Source organism: Scyliorhinus canicula, chromosome 1 (genome assembly GCF_902713615.1).
Source record: "Scyliorhinus canicula chromosome 1, sScyCan1.1, whole genome shotgun sequence".
In the NCBI taxonomy this organism is placed as follows: Eukaryota; Metazoa; Chordata; class Chondrichthyes; order Carcharhiniformes; family Scyliorhinidae; genus Scyliorhinus; species Scyliorhinus canicula.
The window spans coordinates 58670771-58687701 of NC_052146.1; positions in this window are offsets into that span (position 1 = coordinate 58670771).

The following is a 16931-nucleotide window of genomic DNA, read 5'->3' on the forward strand; positions in this document are numbered from 1 at the left end:
GCAATTTCAATGTGTGCAACAAGCTCATTTACTTTGTTCCGTAAACTGCATGCTTAAAGGTACAATACCCTCAGTCCTGCATTGACCACCTCCCTTCTCACACATGTCACCTTTTTTTCTCTGCCTGAGGACGATGTTCAATTATTTTTGCTCTCTATTTCCCCTTCAGTTATGTCGCCTTTTTGAAAAATAAATTCAGAGTGCCCAATTAATTTTTTCCAATTAAGGGGCAATTTAACGTGGCCAATCCACCTACCCTGCACATCTTTGGGTTGTGGGGGCGAAACCCACGCAAACACGGGGAGAATGTGTAAACTCCACACGGACAGTGACGCAGAACCGGGATCGAACCTGGGACCCTCGGCGGCATGAGGCTCCAGGGCTAACCCACTGTGCCACCATGCTGCCCCTTATGACACCTTCTAAGCCAATGCTCTGGTTCCCACCCCCGCCATATTAGTTTAAATCCTCCAGAGTGACTCTAGCAAACCTCCCAACCAGGATATTGGTGCCCCTCCAGTTTAGATGTAACTCATCCTTCTTGTACAGGTCACACCTGCCCCGGAAGAGATCCCAATGCTCCAGAAATCTGAAACTCTCCCTCCCACACCACTGGTTTAACCACGTGTTTAGCTGCACTATCCTCCTATTTCTGGCCTCACTGGCACGTGGCACAGGGAGTAATCCTTTTTTTTAATGTTTAAAATTTAGAGTACCCAATTCATTTTTTCCATTTAAGGGGCAACTTAGCATGGCCAATCCACCTAGCTTACACATCTTTGGGTTGTGGTGGTGAGACCCACACAAACACGGGGAGAATGTGCAAACTCCACACGGACAGTGACCCAGAGCCGGGGTCGAACCTGGGGCCTCGGCGGCGTGAGGCAGCAGGGCCAACCCACTGCGCCACCGTGCTGCCCACAGAGAGTAATCCTGAGATTACAACCCGAGAGGTCCAGCTTCTTAGCTTACTGCCAAACTCCCTGAACTCCTTCTGCAAGACCTCATCACTCTTCCTGCCTTTGTCATTAGTACTATGTGCACTACGACCTCTGGCTGTTCACCCTCCTTCTTCAGGATGTCCTGTGTTCGTTCAGAGACATCCTTGACCCTGGCACGAGGGAGGCACACACCAATCAGTAGCTCCGCTCTAGTGCCCTCTGCTGGATGCTTGTCTTCACTTGAACACCTCGGGTCTCTTGCACAGGTACACCTTCAAATTACGCTGACCACACTGCACGTATGTAAATTTCCCCGGAACAGCCAATCAGTAGCTCCGCTCTACTGCCCTGCGGCGCAACATTGAGTGCCAAAGGGCCTGTACTGCGCTGTAATGTTTTATGTTCTATGTAATGTTCTATGTTCTATCCTGGAGTCTCTTTCACTTCCACAGAAGCGTCTATCTGTGCCCCTTACAATATAGTCCCCTGCAACTATCGCTTTCCCTGCACTTTTCCCTCCCCTGCTGAGCAACAGAGCCAGTTGTGGTGCCACTGTTCTGGCTGCTGTTGCTTTCCACTGAGAGCAACCCCCTCCAGACCTTTCAAGCAAAGTCCCTAACTTGCAGATACCTGAAACTCACTACCCCTCGGCAGCTCTACCCTCTCCCTTAGCTCCTCCAGACTGGCAAACCCTTCCTCCAAATACAAATCCCTCACGTTAGCCAGCCCCACTTCCCTCCACCTCATGTATACATTATTCATCCTCCTCTACACACTATCCATCCTCCCCGGCTCAAACCCATGATTCTCGCACAGCAACATTAGCACCGACATCCCTTCCACCCTAAAATGCCTCCTCAACTGATTCCATATCTTCACCGTGGACTGCACCACTGGGCTCCCTGAATAGCTACTCGGAGCCATTGGCAATGCTGCTGTCACCATAGCCCTCAAACTAGATCCCTTACAAGATACCTCCTCCATCCTAACCCACTCTACCCCTTCTCCTTCCTACCACCGCCGCACCTTGTCTACATTCGCCGCCTAATAATAATGAAGCAAGTTCGGCAATGCCAACACCCCCTGCTGCCTCTGCCTCTGTGGCAGGGTCCTCCCCACCCTCGGCACCTTCCTCGCCCATACAAAGTCCAGATGATTGTGTCCACTTTCCGAAAAAAGGCCTTTGGTATAATGATCCTGAGAGCGTGAAAGATAAACAGGAACCTTGGCAGAATATTCATTTTTACTATTTGGACCCTCCCCACCAACGTTAAGTGCAGTGTATCCACCTCCTAAGATCGTCCCTGGCCTCCTCCACCAGTTTCGTTAAGTTCCACTTATGGAGCCCCGTCCATTCCCTCGCTACCCCAAATATCTAAACCTATCCCTCACTACGGTAAATGGCATCCCCCCTAAATTAGCCCGCTGTCCTAGCTCATTCAGTGGGAATACCTCGCTTTTCCCTACATTCAGTTTGTACCCCGAGAACCCTCCAAACCTCCCCAGCAGGACCATAATCCTTCCCATACTGTCCAACAGATCCGAAACATACAGCAAGAGGTTAACGGCATAGAGCGACACCCGATGCTCCCTCTGTCCCCTCCGCTGACCCCCTGAGAGCCATTGCCAACAGCTCTATTGCCAGTGCAAACAGCAATGGTGACAGTGGGCACCCCTGCCTCATACTCCTGTGTAAGTCAAAGCTTTGTGAGCTCATATCATTCATCCTCACACTCGTCATATCATTCGTCCCCATCCTCGCCATATCATTCATCCTCACCCTTGCCATATAATTCATCCCCACCCTCGCCATATCATTCATCCTCACCCTTGCCATATAATTCATCCCCACCCTCGCCATATCATTCATCCTCACCCTTCCATATCATTCGTCCTCATCCTCGCCATGTCGTTCGTCCTCAGCCTTGCCATGTTATTCATCCTCACCCTTGCAGGAAAGCAATGGGTCCTGACGGAGTCCTTGGTCATGCACCCAGATCCTGAGCGGACCAACTAACGGATGTTTTCGTGGACATCTTCAACCTCTCCCTACTCTGTCCTGAGGTTCCCACCTTCAAAAAGACCGCTATCATACCGCTGCCAAAGAAGAACCAGGCAACATGTCTCAGTGAGTCCGATGGACTTGACATCTATCGTTATAGAACATAGAACATAGAACAGTACAGCACAGAACAGGCCCTTTGGCCCTCAATGTTGTGCCGAGCCATGATCACCCTACTCAAACCCACATATCCACCCTATACCCGTAACCCAACAACCCCCCCCCTTAACCTTACTTTTATTAGGACACTACGGGCAATTTAGCATGGCCAATCCACCTAACTTATGAAGTGCTTCAACAGATTGTTCATAAGGCACACAACTCCATACTTCTAGAATGCCTTAATCCACTGCAATTTGCATACCGCCACAACCGATGCACAGCAGATACTATCTCCCTGATCCTACACATCCCTAGAGCATCTCAACAACAAGGACTCCAACATCAGACTCCTATTCATTGACTAAAGCTCCCCTTCAACACCTTAATCCCAAAGAAGCTCGCATCAAAGCTCCAAAACCGAGGGCTTGGCTCCTCCCTCTGCAACTGGATCCTTAACTTCCTGACCCTAGACGATAATTAGTAAGGATAAACAACATCTCGTCCACGATAGTCCTCAATACTGGGGTCCCGCAAAGCTGCGTATTTAGCCTCCTACTATGCTCCCTATACACACACGACTGTGACAAAATTTGGTTTCAACTCCATCTACAAGTTTGCTGATGACACAGCCGTAGTGGGTCAGATCTTGAACAACGATGAGTCAGAGTACAGGAGGGAGATAGTGAACCTAATGGCGTGGTGTAATGCCAAAAATCTCTCCCTCAACGTCAGCAAAACTAAGGAGCTGGTCATTGACTTCAGGAAGCAAAGTATCGCACACACCCCGTCTGCATCAACGGTGCCAAGGTGGAGATGTTTGACAGTTTCAAATTCCTACGTGTTCACATTGCCAACAATCTGTCCTGGTCCACCCACATCGATATTATGACGAAGAAAGCACAACAGCGCGTATACTTCCTCAGGAAACTAAGGATATTCGGCATTGCCACATTGACTCTTACCAATTTTTACAGATGCACCATAGAAAGCATCCCATCTGGCTGCATCACAGCCTAGTATGGCAACTGCTCAGCCCAAGACAGTGAGAAACTACAGAGAGTCATGAACACCGCCCAGTCCATCACGCGAACCTGCCTCCCATCCATTGACTGTCTACACCTCCTGCTGCCTTGGAAAGCGGGCAGCATAATCAAAGACCCCTCCCACCCATGTTCTTCTCTTCCAACCTCTTCCATTGGGCAGAAGATACAAACGTCTGAGAACACGCACTAACAGATTCATGAATTGCTTCCCCGCAGTTACCAGACTCCTAAATGACTCTCTTATGGATTGACCTTATCTCTCCGCGCATCTTCTCTATTGAGTAGTACTACACTCCGTATGCTTCACCCGATATTTGGATCTATGTATTTACATTGCGTATTTATCATATGTCCTATCTTTTTTCATGTATGAAACAATCTGTCTGGACTGTACGCAGAACAATACTTTTCACTGTACCTCGGTACACGTGAAAATAAACCCAAATCCAAAATTCAGAAAATAAAAATGATTCTATTGGAAACACGCAAATTCTGTTGGAAACGCCAGGGGGCATCTGTGGTGCGAAAAAACAGTTAATGCTTCAGTCTTTTGTTTTTTCACTAGAAAATTCATCTCTGAATAGTGGGTAAGTGTGGGTAAACTTCAGTTTGATATCACATCTCAAAGATGTATCTCCGACAAAGCAGCAATTCCTCTGCACTGAATTGAAGTCAGTTGTAAAGACGAACATCTTGCCAAGGTCATCACCACACCCCCACTACTTGCCTTCAAACAACGATGCAACCTCAAACCAACCATTGTTTGCAGCAAGCTACCCAGCCTTCAGAACAGCGACCACGACACCACACAACCCTGCCATGTCAATCTCTGCAAGACGTGCCAGATCATCAATGTTAAGTAATGGGTTAAGAGACATTGCAATTAGTTGTCTCATTTATGTTAAGTGTCCAATAATTGACACTGATATGTAAGGGGGCTTCAGGTGGCCTCTGGGTCTGGTGATGTGTAGAGTTTTGTGCAGAGTCTGTTGGAAGAAATAAAAGTGTGTTGGTGAAAAAGGAACAGAACTTTTGTCTCTTCATACCACAGCATCTAATACGTCTAACAATCGACATGGGTACCACCATTACACGTGGGAACACCACCCACCAGGTACGCGGTACACACTCGTGCGACTCAGCCAATGTTGTCTACCTCATACGCTGCAGGAAAGGATGTCCCGAAGCGTGGTACATTGGCGAGACCATGCAGACGCTGCGACAACGGATGAAGGAACATTGCGCGACAAGCGGCAGGCAGGAATGTTCCCTTCCAGTCGGGGAACACTTCAGCAGTCAAGGGCATTCAGCCTCTGATCTCCGGGTAAGCGTTCTCCAAGGCAGCTTTCAGGACGCGCGACAACGCAGAATCACTGAGCAGAAACTTATAGCCAGGTTCTGCACTCATGAGTGCGGCCTCAACCGGGACCTGGGATTCACGTCGCATTACATTCACCCCCTACCATCCTACCAACTGTCCAGGCTTGAGACAATTCACACCTCTTTAACCTGGGATTATCCCTCTCTCTGGATCTGTAAAGACTTAATTACCTGCAAATGCTCGCATTCAAAGCATCGTCTTGCATCTTTGACTTTGTCTATATATATGTTTCTGGAACCCACCTCTTCATTCACCTGAGGAAGGAGCAGTGCTCCGAAAGCTAGTGATTTGAAACAAACCTGGTGGACTTTAACCTGGTGTTGTAAGACTTCTTACTGAATTGAAGTGCCAAACTAGATTATGTGAAATTCTGCAATCGAGCTTGAATTTAACTGAGGCAAAAGTGCTATCACTAGGCCAAGCTTACAATTGTAATGATAACGTAACTATAATGTTCCTCCACTTGTCCTGGCTTAAAGGTTATGGGGACATTTTTCTTATTTCTACAGTTGTGCTGGCATTCAATTAAACTTTCACGTGTACTGCTGTAGATAGCATTTATCACCTATTAGCACCATGTGTTCAGATCTGGATATGAGTAAGTACAGAAAAATAATCCCCATCAGTTCTCAGAGCAGCATCAGTAAATGTCCCAATTAATATTGGACTGCTAGTTTCAATTTTGTGTTTGTGAATAACTAGCGCTGGTAAAGCACTCTGGGAGGCATGCAGGTGTTCCTGGTGTCAGCAGTCAGTACCAATAAAAATGTCTTAATATTGCAATAGTTAGGGTATTGAAACATGCAGAAACTGAAACCTGAAGCAGTTCTGTGGCAAGTCCTGATATCAGACGAACTGCAGCAGTTCAAGAAGGCGACACTCTACCATCTCGAGGGTAATCGAGGGAAATTTGCTACCACAGAAAGGAGTTGAGGCCAAAACATTGTCAGCGGGATTTTCCGTTCCTGAGACTATGTGCTGACGCTGGTGCAGGACTCATGGACTTCCACAACAGCAAAACTGGCGCCGCACCTGGACTGATTCAGCGATCGTTGAGGGGTTAGGACAGGCACCACGTGTAACACAATCGATTCCAATGAGAAAGGCTGCTGGATTCGCTGGGTGCGAGATTGACATTCAGGAGGCTGACAAGCTGCAGCAGCATATACACACTTCACTCCCCACGCACACCATCCCAGCCAATATGATGGCAACGAGGAGAGCGGCACCCCATTTCAAAGATGCCGAGCTGGAGATCCTCCTGGACGCGATGGAGGAGAGGTGCTTGACCCTGTTCCCGGCTCATGAAGCAGGCTGCCAGCTGCCACCATTCGCTATGCCTGGCCAGACTGGTCAGCAGTGCAGGAAGAAACTGCATGACCTCAGGGCGTCCAGGGTGAATAGGCAACACTGTACCCCTGGCACTAACCTCTGTCCCACCCACCTGTAACCTGACCCCTCCTCCCCAACCCGGAGGGCGGCCAAACCCCCACACTGCACCACGCGCCTGCCATGGCCAGGTCCCCTGGCTATTGAGGCCAGCATTACTCATCCCCCCCCCCCCCCCCCCCCCCCGGGCTGCATGCATTGGACTATTTAACACTGTTGTTTTCTGTTTCCCTACCACTCCCCCAGGAGAAGGTCACCCCTAACTACCAGGAGCAGCAAAAACTGGGGGGGGGGGGGGGAGTCTGCCAGACCTGTGACCCCTCACCGTGGCAGAGCAGAGGGTCCTGGATGTAGTCGGTGGCACAGAGGAAAGGGAGATCGCAGGGATGGAGCATGGCCAGGGAAAGGAAGTGAGATCCGGCTGAGTTGCAGTTCCCCGTGACACATGTGTCAACTATCCACCCCACCCCAACTCCACCCCTAACACCGCTCTCACCCCCACACCACCCTCAGCATCACCTTCACCCTCACACCACCTTCACCCCCACCACCTCCCAGCCTGTGGTCCAATCATGTGTCTTGTCTTGTGTCTTGCAGGACCAGCTGGTGATGGGGCGGGTCTGTCCGTTGACCCCGCCCCCGGCCAGTACCACAGCTGGAGCCCCCTTCATGAGCTGAGCAGTGAGCAGAGCAGCCCGGATGGCAGCCCTTGATCCAAGGCTCAAGACACTCCAGAGCTTGAGTCCGAGGATGACATGGATTTCCCATCACAGCTGTCTCCAACACCCTCCACCAGCCCAGAGACACTCACCTCGGTTGGGCACTTGAGTGAAGAGGCTCCTGGGAGACTATCTGGTGCGTACCGCACAGCTGCTTCAGTACATCGGGTGGAGGGAAGAATTCCCAAGGGGGCGTACAGTTGGAGGGCAGGTCGACTCCAGGGACTAACTTATCCAGACCGATTTTGGGCTTCTGGACAGACGGTCCCATCGACTGTGGAGATGCAGTCGGAGAACCAGGGACCACAAGAGGGGTTGTCGATGGGCAGCCAGCACCTGAAGGTGCAGGTGAAGACGTTCAACCACCTGCAGGAGCAGAAGGTGGTGCTGGCCATGCGTGCCACTCAGGCCAACAGCGCACGGGTGGCATCTGCAGTGGAGACTTTGGGAGCCAGGGTTGCAGCTATAGATCAGCATGGCCAAGGCCTGGGGCATTCTGTGCAGGTGCCGGGCAAGTCCCAGGCCAGGGATGTCTCCTCACAGGCAGCTATGTTCGAAAGTCATCTCCAAATTGCAGCTTCTGAGCATGGCCATGTCTGAGAACGTTGGCGGCATTGCCCAGATGCTGATCAAGTGGCGCAGACACAGAGGGAGGGGGCCTGGTCCAGAGGGAGATGGCGCAGTCACTGGCTGATGTGACACAGACGCAGACGGTGGTGGCACAGTCAATGGGTGATGTGGCGCAGTTCCAGATGATGATGGTCCTCTCCATGTGCTACATGGCTGCGAACATGAAGATCCTGATCAAGATCAGAGCGGGCCTCCAGGACTGGTAGTGCTAGGGAGCCTCAGAGGCTAGCTCTGCTTGCGCCCCTGTCCAAATGGAATAGCCCGGGGGCCACCGGGCACCCCGACGGAGGAAGAGGAGGTGATGGTACCCATACCAGTGACTCCTGGAGTGGAGGTGCCAAAACACCGCAGCAACTTGGACTCCCCCCTCCCCCACCCCACCCCCCCCACCACCCGCCCCCGGTCCCTGGCGCATCTGTTGGGCAGCAGGCAGAACAGGATGGCACCACCTGGGACACCTGAGCAGCAGCCGGGCCCATCAAACCCTGTCGCCCCAGAAATGGCCTCCAATGGAGGCCCAGGTTGCAGGGCAAAGATCACAGCAGGGCACCTCCACTTCTGATGTACCGTCTGGGGATTCACCTACACGTAGCTGAGGTGTTATCTGTGCTGGTCTGTGGATGGCATGATCCCCTGCAGTCGTCAAGAACAGCTGCCTCGAGGTCGGAGGCCTCGATATACAGGAGGAACTTCTGTTTGAAGACTTTCCAGTTGGCGCCGAGGTTGCCGGAGAAAGTGAGTTGCGGAGGAGGTTGGATCTTTTCCATGCCGCTGGATGGCTGCGTGTTGGTCGTTGCAGATTCACTCGAGGTAGTTCGTTGTTGGTGGTCTGGGCTCCACACCCAAACCCCTCCACCCCCACCCCAACAACCATCCCCACAATTGTCACCCCAGGAATCCGATGGCAACCTGTGATAGATTGGCCAGCTCGCATGCAGGTATCACCCAGGTGGTGATGGAAATTGCTACCGTGGACAGGAGTCAGACGTTGTCATACGATGTGGAGCAGCAGAGCTCATCGCAGAGTGGGTTGTCATCTTCCTCCATTCCATTGACCAGACCCAGTGTTACTGCCAACCCAGGGCCTGTATCACGGAGGGGGTTGCAGGCAGTAAGGTGACCGGGGCGGGGATTGGGGGGGGGGGGGGGGGGGGGGGCAAAGTGCGGTGTCCGTGCCGCTGGTCAGTTCCCCCCCCCCGCCAGTTGGTGAACCTGGAAGCGACCAGGGCATCCCATGTGCGTTGCCCCTGACGCACACATTGTGCGGCCTCCCCTGCCCGCATGCGTCCCAAGTCCTGCCCATCCTCTCCTTCAACACGCATCCTCCTTGTCGGACGATGACTGCCATTTATCCTCCTCCAGCACGTCGCCTCTCTGCTGCGTGATGTTGTGAAGGACACAGCAGGCTGTCACAATACGTATGATCCCCTCAGCACCATACTGGAGAGCACCTCCAGAGCGGTCCAGGCACGTGAATCGGATCTTCAGGAGGCCGAAGCACCGCTCAATCACGCTTCTGTTTGCTGTAAGTGCATCATTGATGCGCAGCTGATGGTCACATCCTGACAGGATCAGTCCATATTGAAATCGATGTATTGATCCGCCTGGGCATACAGAAACTCCGCAAGAGCGTGGATGCACCTGTGCACCGAGGTCTTTGAGGTCCCGGAGAGGTTCCCACCCGCCGTGTGGAAGGACCCCATTGCGCAAAGTTTCAGGCGACTGTCAACATGATGGCTACCGGGAGCAGGTGTCCTCCCCCATACCCCTGTGGTTCCAGGTGTGCCATCATATGGCAGATATGTGGCACTGTTCCTTGCTCAGTCGGAGTCTCCGATGGCATGCCCGGTAGGTACTTGAATAACAGGCAATGCCGGTACACATGAGGCCACATCCGGCTCCTCCTTTGCACCCCCTCCACCTCCTTGGCCTATTGGGTGGCCGGCTCTCCAGCCTCAGTGGCTGCCTCCTGTTCCTCTGGGGCAGGCTCCACTGCTGAAGCTTCCTCCTCCTTCTCAAGCAGCGCCCACTCGTACAACCATTGCTGGTTGAATTCCAATATCCATTGACTGCAGAGGGTGAAAGGTCGACATGTTAGCATGGTGCGTACCCCATGCCCAACCAGGTCCACCAGACTACATGGTGGCCCGGCTGGCATTGTGTGCTCTGCCCCCGCAGGACACCCTCCCCCACCCCCGCCCCCTGTCCCCATTGGTGCCTGGCACCATGAGGGCCTCTGGCCCTGGTGCCCGTCTCTGCTGCCAGTGGCACCATCGGCATGCGCTGTCCTTGCCAGCGGCATGCTCGGCTGCCCTCGCCCAGTGCCCCCGTAATAATAATCATCTTTATCATTGTCACAAATAGACTTACTTTAACACTGCTTTGAAGTTACTGTGAAAATCTCCCGTTGCCTTTGAGTGGGCTGCCTGATGCACCACCGGCGGATGGCGGCCAGGTGGGGGGAGGTATGGCAGAGGGTGGGGGTCAGGGGTGGGGACATCCATATGGCCAGTGTCACTCTGCATAACCAGGGGACAAGGAGGGTGGTCATGGGTGAGCAGCAAGATGGCTGCCTTGCAGGTCTCGGCAATGGCGGTCCATGCCACGACACCGCCCCAATCCCGTGGGGGGTCACCCCGGCACATGGCCTGTTCCCCTGTCACCCCCCTCCCCCCAACCCAGCCAGCCCAGCCAGTGTTCTGGACTTGCAGCCCACGGTCGCACCTCTCTCGTGTCCTACCACCTCCCGCTCTCTCATCAGCCACGATGTCAGTTTCACAATTTTAGAAGCACAAGTGAACTACATCGTCGGGAACTCGGGCCCATTGGAGGCGGAGAATCGCAGAGGCCCCGGCGAATATGGGTCAGGACCACTAATGATATGTATGCAGTGTTTACTGCAGTGTGTACAGGACTGCACCGATGCCGCTGTCGAGGTGACGGAGATTGGCCGTCAAATCAGCGCCTGCCATGATACCGGCGTCGGAACCAATTCTCTGCCCAATCGCGTTTCCCACTTCTGGCATCAGCCAACGGAGAATCCGCCCTGTATGTTTCAACGAGTTAGATATAACTCTTGGAGCTAAAGAGATCAAAGGATATGGGGGAAAAGTGGGGACAGGTTACTGAGTTGGATGATCAGCCATATTCACACTCATGACTGAACAGGCTGGGAATGGCTGAACAGGCTGGGAATGGCTGAACAGGCTGGGAATGGCTGAACAGGCTGGAATGGCTGAACAGGCTGGGAATGGCTGAACAGGCTGGAATGGCTGAACAGGCTGGGAATGGCTGAACAGACTGGGAATGGCTGAACAGGCTGAACAGGCTGGGAATGGCTGAACAGGCTGGAATAGCTGAACAGGCTGGAATGGCTGAACAGGCTGGGAATGGCTGAACGGGCTGGGAATGGCTGAACGGGCTGGAATGACTGAACAGGCTGGGAATGGCTGAACAGGCTGGGAATGGCTGAACAGGCTGGGAATGACTGAACAGGCTGGGAATGGCTGAACAGGCTGGGAATGGCTGAACAGGCTGGGAATGACTGAACAGGCTGGGAATGGCTGAACAGGCTGGAATGGCTGAACAGGCTGGGAATGGCTGAACAGACTGGGAATGGCTGAACAGGCTGGGAATGGCTGAACAGGCTGAACAGGCTGGGAATGGCTGAACAGGCTGGAATGGCTGAACAGGCTGAACAGGCTGGGAATGGCTGAACGGGCTGGGAATGGCTGAACAGGCTGGAATGGCTGAACAGGCTGGGAATGGCTGAACAGGCTGGAATGGCTGAACAGGCTGGGAATGGCTGAACAGACTGGGAATGGCTGAACAGGCTGGGAATGGCTGAACAGGCTGAACAGGCTGGGAATGGCTGAACAGGCTGGAATGGCTGAACAGGCTGAACAGGCTGGGAATGGCTGAACGGGCTGGGAATGGCTGAACAGGCTGGGAATGGCTGAACAGGCTGGGAATGGCTGAACAGGCTGGGAATGGCTGAACAGGCTGGGAATGGCTGAACAGGCTGAACAGGCTGGAATGGCTGAACAGGCTGGGAATGGCTGAACAGGCTGGGAATGGCTGAACAGGCTGAACAGGCTGGAATGGCTGAACAGGCTGGAATGGCTGAACAGGCTGGGAATGGCTGAACAGGCTGAACAGGCTGGAATGGCTGAACAGGCTGGAATGGCTGAACAGGCTGGAATGGCTGAACGGGCTGGGAATGGCTGAACAGGCTGGGAATGGCTGAACAGGCTGGGAATGGCTGAACAGGCTGAACAGGCTGGAATGGCTGAACAGGCTGGGAATGGCTGAACAGGCTGAACAGGCTGGGAATGGCTGAACAGGCTGGGAATGGCTGAACGGGCTGGAATGGCTGAACAGGCTGGAATGGCTGAACAGGCTGGAATGGCTGAACAGGCTGGGAATGGCTGAACAGGCTGAACAGGCTGGAATGGCTGAACGGGCTGGGAATGGCTGAACAGGCTGAACAGGCTGGAATGGCTGAACGGGCTGGGAATGGCTGAATGGGCTGGAATGGCTGAACGGGCTGGGAATGGCTGAACAGGCTGGGAATGGCTGAACGGGCTGAATGGCTGAACAGGCTGAATGGCTGAACAGGCTGGGAATGGCTGAACAGGCTGGGAATGGCTGAACAGGCTGGGAATGGCTGAACAGGCTGGGAATGGCTGAACAGGCTGGGAATGACTGAACAGGCTGGGAATGGCTGAACAGGGTGGGAATAACTGAACAGGCTGGGAATGGCTGAACAGGCTGGGAATGACTGAACGGGCTGGAATGGCTGAACCGGCTGGGAATGACTGAACGGGATGGAATGGCTGAACAGGCTGGGAATGGCTGAACAGGCTGGGAATGGCTGAACAGGCTGAACAGGCTGGAATGGCTGAACAGGCTGGGAATGGCTGAACAGGCTGGGAATGGCTGAACAGGGTGGAATGGCTGAACAGGTTGGGAATGGCTGAACAGGCTGGGAATGGCTGAACAGGGTTGGAATGGCTGAACAGGCTGGGAATGGCTGGAATGGCTGAACAGGCTGGGAATGGCTGAACAGGCTGGGAATGGCTGACCAGGGTGGGAATGGCTGAACAGGCTGGGAATGGCTGAACAGGCTGGGAATGGCTGAACAGACTGGGAATGGCTGAACAGGCTGAACAGGCTGGGAATGGCTGAACGGGCTGGGAATGGCTGAACAGGCTGGGAATGGCTGAACAGGCTGGGAATGGCTGAACAGGCTGGGAATGGCTGAACAGGCTGGGAATGGCTGAACAGGGTGGAATGGCTGAACAGGTTGGGAATGGCTGAACAGGCTGGGAATGGCTGAACAGGGTTGGAATGGCTGAACAGGCTGGGAATGGCTGGAATGGCTGAACAGGCTGGGAATGGCTGGAATGGCTGAACAGGCTGGGAATGGCTGGAATGGCTGAACAGGCTGGGAATGGCTGAACAGGCTGGGAATGGCTGAACAGGCTGGGAATGGCTGAACAGGCTAGAATGGCTGAACAGGCTGGAATGGCTGAACAGGCTGGGAATGACTGAACAGGCTGAACAGGCTGGGAATGGCTGAACAGGCTAGAATGGCTGAACAGGCTGGAATGGCTGAACAGGCTGGGAATGGCTGGAATGGCTGAACAGGCTGGAATGGCTGAACAGGCTGGGAATGGCTGAACAGGCTGGAATGGCTGAACAGGCTGGAATGGCTGAACAGGCTGGGAATGGCTGAACAGGCTGGGAATGGCTGAACAGGCTGGGAATGGCTGAACAGGCTGAACAGGCTGGGAATGGCTGAACAGACTGGGAATGGCTGAACAGGCTGAACAGGCTGGAATGGCTGAACAGGCTGGGAATGGCTGAACAGGCTGAACAGGCTGGGAATGGCTGAACAGGCTGGGAATGGCTGAACGGGCTGGAATGGCTGAACAGGCTGGAATGGCTGAACAGGCTGGAATGGCTGAACAGGCTGGGAATGGCTGAACAGGCTGGGAATGGCTGAACAGGCTGGGAATGGCTGGAATGGCTGAACAGGCTGGAATGGCTGAACAGGCTGGAATGGCTGAACAGGCTGGGAATGGCTGACCAGGCTGGAATGGCTGAACAGGCTGGGAATGGCTGAACAGGCTGGAATGGCTGAACAGGCTGGAATGGCTGAACAGGCTGGGAATGGCTGAACAGGCTGGGAATGGCTGAACAGGCTGGGAATGGCTGAACAGGCTGGGAATGGCTGAACAGGCTGAACAGGCTGGGAATGGCTGAACGGGCTGGGAATGGCTGAACAGGGTGGGAATGGCTGAACAGGCTGAACAGGCTGGGAATGGCTGAACAGGCTGGGAATGGCTGAACAGGGTGGGAATAACTGAACAGGCTGGGAATGGCTGAACAGGCTGGGAATGGCTGAACAGGCTGGGAATGGCTGAACAGGGTGGGAATGGCTGAACAGGCTGGGAATGGCTGAACAGGCTGGAATGGCTGAACAGGCTGGGAATGGCTGAACAGACTGGGAATGGCTGAACAGGCTGGGAATGGCTGAACAGGGTGGGAATAACTGAACAGGCTGGGAATGGCTGAACAGGCTGGGAATGACTGAACGGGCTGGAATGGCTGAACCGGCTGGGAATGACTGAACGGGATGGAATGGCTGAACAGGCTGGGAATGGCTGAACAGGCTGGGAATGGCTGAACAGACTGGGAATGGCTGAACAGGCTGAACAGGCTGGAATGGTTGAACAGGCTGGGAATGGCTGACCAGGGTGGGAATGGCTGAACAGGCTGGAATGGCTGAACAGGCTGGGAATGGCTGACCAGGGTGGGAATGGCTGAACAGGCTGGAATGGCTGAACAGGCTGGGAATGGCTGAACAGGCTGGGAATGGCTGAACAGGCTGGAATGGCTGAACAGGCTGGGAATGGCTGAACAGGCTGGGAATGGCTGAACAGGCTGGGAATGGCTGAACAGGCTGGGAATGACTGAACAGGCTGGGAATGGCTGAATGGGCTGGGAATGGCTGGACAGGCTGGAATGGCTGAACAGGCTGGGAATGACTGAACAGACTGGGAATGGCTGAACAGGCTGGGAATGGCTGGAATGGCTGAACAGGCTGGGAATGGCTGGAATGGCTGAACAGGCTGGGAATAGTTGAACAGGCTGGGAATGGCTGGAATGGCTGAACAGGCTGGGAATGGCTGAACAGGCTGGAATGGCTGAACAGGCTGAACAGGCTGGGAATGGCTGACCAGGCTGGAATGGCTGAACAGGCTGGGAATGGCTAAACAGGCTGGGAATGGCTGAACAGGCTGGGAATGACTGAACAGGCTGGAATGGCTGAACAGGCTGGGAATGGCTGGAATGGCTGAACAGGCTGGGAATGGCTGGAATGGCTGAACAGGCTGGGAATGGCTGAACAGGCTGAACAGGCTGGAATGGCTGAACAGGCTGGGAATGGCTGAACAGGCTGGGAATGGCTGAACAGGCTGGAATGGCTGAACAGGCTGGGAATGGCTGAACAGGCTGAACAGGCTGGGAATGGCTGAACAGGCTGGGAATGGCTGAACAGGCTGGGAATGACTGAACGGGCTGGAATGGCTGAACAGGCTGGAATGGCTGAACAGGCTGGGAATGGCTGAACAGGCTGGGAATGGCTGAACAGGCTGGGAATGGCTGAACAGGCTGGGAATGGCTGAACAGGCTGGGAATGACTGAACGGGCTGGAATGGCTGAACAGGCTGAACAGGCTGGGAATGGCTGAACAGGCTGGGAATGGCTGAACGGGCTGGAATGGCTGAACAGGCTGGAATGGCTGAATGGCCTACTTCTACTCCTAATATCTACAGGACTAATTGAATAGTGCTTTTAGAAGATTTGTGCAGGACCTCTTTGCTGTAAAATGTTTTTAAAGTTCACATTCAACGTGTTAGCATTCAGTGTCTATGTCAGTCTGCAATGAGTTGATGAATATTGTCCACTAATGAGGTAGACATTTCTGCTTTGTATTTTTTTCTAATTTGATGACATTTTATTCATCATTTCGAAAGATTGCAGAAAATATAGCTGGACATTACTTTTAATCAATTGGAATGTGACCAAAAATGTTCTGCGCAGAACTGTTGCGTAGAAGGGATGTCATTTTGTCCCATTGTGTTTGTACTAGTTCTCTGAATGGACAACTCACCTAGTACCATGCCCCTGCCTTTGCTGGTACCCTGCACATGCTTCCGTTTCAGATAACTGTCTAAATCCTTTTTGAATGCTTCAGTTGAACCTGCCTCCACCACTCTGTCAGGCTATTAAACCCTAACTACTTGCTGTGCAAATGTTTTTTTCCTGTCACTTTTTTGCTTCTTTTACTAATAACTTCAAATCTGTGCTCTCTCGTTCTCAATCCTCTCACGAGGGAGACTATCTTTTTGCAACTACTCTGCCCAGACCCCTCATGATTTTGAACACCATCAAATTTCCTCTCTGCCTCCTTTTCTGTCCTAACCTTTCCAGTCTGTGTTCATACTTGACGTTCCTCAGCCCTCGAACCATCTCGTGAATCCATTCTGCACTCCCTCTAATACCTTCACATCCTTCCCCAAGTATGATATCCAGAACTGGATGCATTACTCTACTTGAGGCTGAACTAGTGACTTCTACAAATTCAACATAACCTTC